Here is a 6,000-nt window from a genome sequence, read left to right as displayed (position 1 = left end):
ATAATATGTTAAGTAATGCAATATAGCTAAAATAATTGTAAGAAATTAATCTGAATTGTATTATGTTTGGCATAGGCCTATATTATTAGATATTTAACTTTTAACGGACTAACTTTATGGGTTCCAGTCTGTTACATTTCTGTGCGCTCATGTGTGAAAGTCAAATGCTCTGCGTAAGCCTCTACGTGATATAGTTCAAAGTGGTCTGAGACTGATTTGATATGCTGTGTTGATTTACTTTGTGGCAAGCTTGGCACTATTGTCTTTTGCCCCTGAATGCGACACGCCACGCAATAGTTGGACTGTGTACTGACGTGAGTTATGTACACGTGTTTACCACTAAGGTTGCAGCAAACACTTTGAGAATTCAAACATAAAACACTTGCTTAGGTTTAGGCAACAAAACCACTCAGGTTTAGGAAAAACATCATTACCTACACTGCGGTGAAGGCCTATCAATTGCTAATAATAGTAAAAAGATACAATTACCATTATGTTGCATTTCTCCCATTCAAATTATTGTAAATTTTGAAAATTTTGAAAATTAAGATACCTTAAGCGACTTTTTATGACAGTGGCGACATTTGTAATTTGCAGCACTAACTTACTTTCAGAAATAACTCAGATGAGGCAAAAATAGCAAATCGACCTTTAAAAAGCAGGTAAACTGACTTTAGGCTCACCTTCTGCTACATCTCTTCTGTATAAGAGTAACATTAGTGGTCATGGTGATGTTGTTACTGGTACGTGTGTGTGTGTGTGTGTTGGGTTGGAGGGTTACCTCTCTGTCAGAACTCTTCTGTCACACTCGGTAATGATCAAAGCTCTCCCTGGGACCCCCTACCGTACACACTCACAGCCAACCAGCCAACTGGACAGGAATTGCTCAGCCATGCAGCCCGCGCTCCACACGGCTCATACAGGATCTCTCACACACACACTTTTACATACACACATACATGCACGCTAGTGCTCTCCTGTTTCGTGTCTTTCTTCCCTCCAAAACCTTTGTTTTCGTTTTTCTTCACAGTGCTCTTTCAGCTCTTCAGTTTCCAGTAAAAAGTTCTCTATTTAATCACCGCTTGCTGTCTCCGTGTCTTCTCCTGCATGTTCATCTTGCTGTTACGCTGCGTTTTTTCGTTCTGCTTCTTGTGCTGGTTCACAGTCTCTTTCTTTATATTCCTTCTTCCTCTGCTCACTTTGTTATCAGATTCGATGTTCGAGTCTTCCACTTCAGCCTGTTTGCTTTCCTGTCGTGTTCATAGAATTTCATTCTTTCAGTCTTTCTTGCTTTACTTTGATTATTGTGAGTGATGCCTTTGTGTGACACCTCCAACCTTTCATTCCTTAATGGTACTATCTTTACTATATATATATATGGTTGCCTGAATTGCCTGAATTAACCAGATATGGCCTTGAATGTATTACCACCAATGGGTTGCATTTCTTCTCTACTACTTTCTTTCTTTTCCTTGTCTCAATTTGTCATGACATATTAACAAAATACATATTAACAAATTTCCTTCAATTTGCTTCTACATTCTTGCTTCATCTGTCCTACCCTCCCTGCTTCTGTCTCTTCTTTCTCTCTTTTTCTCCTTTCAGTTGTCTTTTTCATAAAAGACTGACCTGATTTGATGAAATTAGTTTTTACTGTGTGTTTTAACTTTTAGTGTCTCTGCATGAATCCCAGCCTCGAGACGTTCGTCCTAGGATGAGGTAAGCCTCATTTTCATCAAGAAAATAATGCCTTTGCTTAATTATCAGTCCCTGAAAACTTCAAAAGACTCATACTGTAGCACCAGTTCTTCTCAGGGTTGTACTTTATTTTGTCAACAGGTTACAAACCCAATGAAAAACTATACGCTGTCGTTCCTGCCATTACTAGAGTGATTGAAACCATCTCCCTCTCCCTTCATCATGAACCACTGATTCATATTACGACTCTGTCATTTTAAAGGAGAGCAGGCATCCCACCATCCTCCTCCTCCAGGCCCTGCGACAGCTCGCAGAGCAGAGAGACAGGAAATGGAGCAGAGAGACGCGACAGCCCAGCACGAGATTGGAACCAAACCCACACACGCGCACACATCTGCACTGATACACCAAAACCACCAGGAAGCCCCATTTGTTTTCTGGTTTGCCGCCCCCTCAGAGATGCTTTTCTGCTTCGCTCACAACTGTCTAACATGCTGGGATATCGTTTTAGATAAGCTATAAATGCTTTGGATCCCACGTCAGGAAATACTTTGACCTCTAACTCTGTGGTGGACAGCCCTATTAGCTACAGCAGCTTTCAATTCAGCATTTGCATCCAACTTTGTGTTACAATGTCTGTTTCATCCTGCATTAGTAATATATACTTGAAGGTCCACATGTGTTGCTGCAGAAGCAAGAAGAAGTCCATTCATAGCAACTAGTCTCAAAACAGTAAAGTTTTCATGAAATGAATGTCACTGTAAACTGCAGAGTCTCTCATTTAATTTACGATGGGAGCAGATTTAAATCTTATTGTGTCATATTAGACATAGATTCGTACAGTTTTTCTCCACCACTGGCATTGGTCCGTTGATCCAACTTAAGACACTGCCAATCCACCTGAAAGAATCTCATTTGTAAGGGTTTGAGATAAGACTTTTCTGATGTGCTGTTTCAGGGGCTTCTCATTGCTAATAACAGCATGGATTTTAACTTGACAAAAATAGCCCAGTCGAAACGAATCCAAGCTATTTCTGCCTTGTGTGTTAATCTAGACAAAATGCATCACTAAACTGCCTGCGTAAACTCATCATAAGCTGCCGCACATGTTTCTCAGTAGACATGTGAAACCTAAATCAGACACCAGAACTGGATCACTAACCTCGGCCGCTCACAGATTACTGTACTATAGCTGGCCGGGGCTGACTGTGCACTGCACCCAGAACAAAGCAGAGACAGCGAGAAAAGACAGAGAGGATAAAAGAGCAAGAGAGAAACCCAGAGAGGACAATTTTGAAAAAAAAACTTCTCGTCATCGGCTCTGTGGTGCTGAAATCCCCTCTCTCAGCTCTCTGGCTGGTGAACAAGCAGGGAGCCACAATAGCCAGCAGATTCCCTCGGATTTGGAGCACAAAGGGTGGGCAGTCGTCCACCCAATAACCCTCAAAACCCCCACCACCCTGCCACATGCATCCCTCTTCTCTCTTATCGCCCCACACTCCATCCCTCCATCCGCATGGCCTTCCATTCGATCTGACCGTCAGTGGCTGCTGCAGTAACCGGCCAACTGAAACGATAGAATACACAGTGAACGCATGTGTGTGTGCACACACACTTTTCCAATAAATCCTGGAGATTTAGCCAACTGTCACTGTCCTGCCAGACAATAATGTCATAGTTGTGGTAATTGGAGTTTTGCTCCAAGCACAAACACACATGTTTGTGTTACTATGTGTGTGAGGACAATAACGGAGCCCGTCTTTATTCCTAAACATCAATCCTGTTTCTAATTTTAATCATAAATTCACTCTAAAATAGACTTACCTAAATTACCTCACTTTGCAGAAGTAGCAATTGTATAAAAAATGAGTGTTTCACGTGATAAACACACTGACTTTCCATTAGCTCTGAATATGTGTTTATAAAGTTTAAGTGCAGGCTCATTAAAAGTTACTTGCTCTTGTCACACATGGACCCAGCAGAGGAAAGCCCTTGACCCATTTCCAGTCCCCACCCTTAGTTTAAGAAATTCATGGCTTCAAATTTATTGCAGCCAGGTGTTTAGTGCACTTGAGTTTGGCATAATCATTAGGTTGGTCTCAGACAATTTAACAATGAGACGATTTAGCTCAATTAATGACTAATGTCTAATGTCTCAGGCACAGTTATGTTCCTGCCTGAAGTGAAGGTACGGAGATGGCAGCAGGTGGCTGAGTGTAGCACAGCGATGGAGCATCCACTTAGCCAAGTTACAACTACCAATTGTGTGTGTGTCTGTGTGTGTGTATGTGTGTCTGCATTTCCATGAGAGTTTGCCAAAGCCTGACTCTAATCACCGGGAGTGTGCCACTTGTGTCTGCCATGACAGTGATAGTAATTGCAGCAGCATTTGGCTCCACTGCTAATAGAAGTGTGATGAGCAGCCGGGCATCCGTTGGGACTGATCACCTCTTCAGAAATGGACATCAGCATGCGTAGTACAACTCAGCAGTGTGAAAAATGCAGTTTTAATGTTTATTTTTATTTTTTGTGATGAAGGCTCATCTGTGAGGTGAAGATGGAGGAGGGCAAAAGGTTTCCAAGAAGACAAAATAATGGATATATAAAGGGCGAGGGTCTATGGCTAATGCAGAAGAGCATTTACTTAAGATAGAATCACAAAAAGTTAGGAAGTGTATCATCTCAAAACTAAAAGGGCACTTGGAGAGCACAGACCTCCACCAAGGACTTTTCCATGAGAGAAAAATAAAGCGTGTATCCGCCATGTGATTCGGATCCGCTCCGAAATGTAATGGGTTCTTTCTTGGCCCACGCTATAACCTTCAACCAAGTTTCATGAATATCAGGCCGGGAGTTGTTCTATAATCCTGCTGATGAACAGAAATACAAACAAGCTGAACCAAAAACATGAATGAATCCCCTATGGAGTTGCAAACAACACTATCTTTATTTTTGGCTTTAAAGGACCACATCATACTGCCTAAATGAGCTTCAATAAGGTCACCCTCAGAGACAGGATTAGGGACTCAGAACAACGGAAATCCAGTGCATATACTGTAGATTGGGCATCTAATCAGGATGGCCCCTATTCTATCTAACTAGGGGGAGATTTTGGGCTCAACCTAGAGTATCATCTCAGGATGCCCCTGGAGGAGCTGCAGGACGTGGCTGGGCAGATGGACACCTGGGCTGTTTTGCTTGCTGCCACAGTGAGCCAGACCAGGATAATTGATGGAAAATGGAAAGATGGAATGGGGGACAATTCATGTGGTTTTGTACATTTTAGCCCATATATGAATCATGTATAAACTACATCAAACAAAAAAAATAAAAAAGCACTACCTTTGAAGGTAACCTTTTGCTATTTCATGCAGAACACTCTGAAAATCAGTTTGTGTACATTCACAATTTGGTTTGTTAGAGCTTTCAATGGTATCTCACAATGTTGATCAGCTGATTGAGCTTCTGGATTTGAACTTTTGACAACAGACTTGGTGAATGCAATCTTTGATCAATGCCAAAGGTACGGCTGTCAACTCTCAAATGGTGATGTCAGCTCTTTTGTTAAAGGCTCTACCAAAGAAAAATATTCAAAGCAGTCTGTGTGCATGACTGCATTGTCACGAAGAACCAGATAAAACTGTATTATTTGATTTGGAAGATATTGAGTGGGTTTTCTTTGCTGATACATGTTTACCTGAGCGTGACACAGCACTGGTCAAGGAAATATTTTCACTTCTTACTCTTTGCTCAGAAATTTTATATACACCAGTTTCATACAGCTCAAAACATGCAATCAGTCCTAAACCCACAGGTTAACTCCAAAATGTCACACAATCTGTTATTACTGCAGTATTATCAATCAATAAGTCGAAGGATTCAAGCTGTTTATAGAGATTTTTTACAATCAATCCCAACTTTCTTTTTAACAACCGTTCTTTTCAAGGCTGCCTTAAGCGGGGACGAGGTGCCCGGCCTCTTATTCTCCACCGCTGAGACGGCGTCAAGAGGATCAGCGGCTCAGCTGACCCACAAAAGGTTAAAAAAATCTGATTTTCTGCTCTCTTGTAAATGTAACCAGTGACTCATACCAGACTGCCTTCAAAGCTGGCTCCCACTTCCAAACAGTTTCTGGGCAAATGACCAATGCTATCAAAGAAAAAAGCTTTGATTCCCATGGCATGTTTATTGATCATAACACTGCCTTTTGATATGTGCTGCTAGAAGGGGAGCTCTCCCCTGAATATCAATGAAGTCCCACTGACAGGCAGATAGAGTGTGAATATCATCAAGGGCCTATTC

The sequence above is a fragment of the Cebidichthys violaceus genome, unplaced genomic scaffold (assembly GCF_023349555.1).
Source record: "Cebidichthys violaceus isolate CVI_PGR_0920_01 unplaced genomic scaffold, fCebVio1.0.p SCAF_6, whole genome shotgun sequence".
NCBI lineage: Eukaryota > Metazoa > Chordata > Actinopteri > Perciformes > Stichaeidae > Cebidichthys > Cebidichthys violaceus.
The sequence above is the reverse complement of the archived record's forward strand: the minus strand, read 5'-3'. Positions refer to the sequence as shown.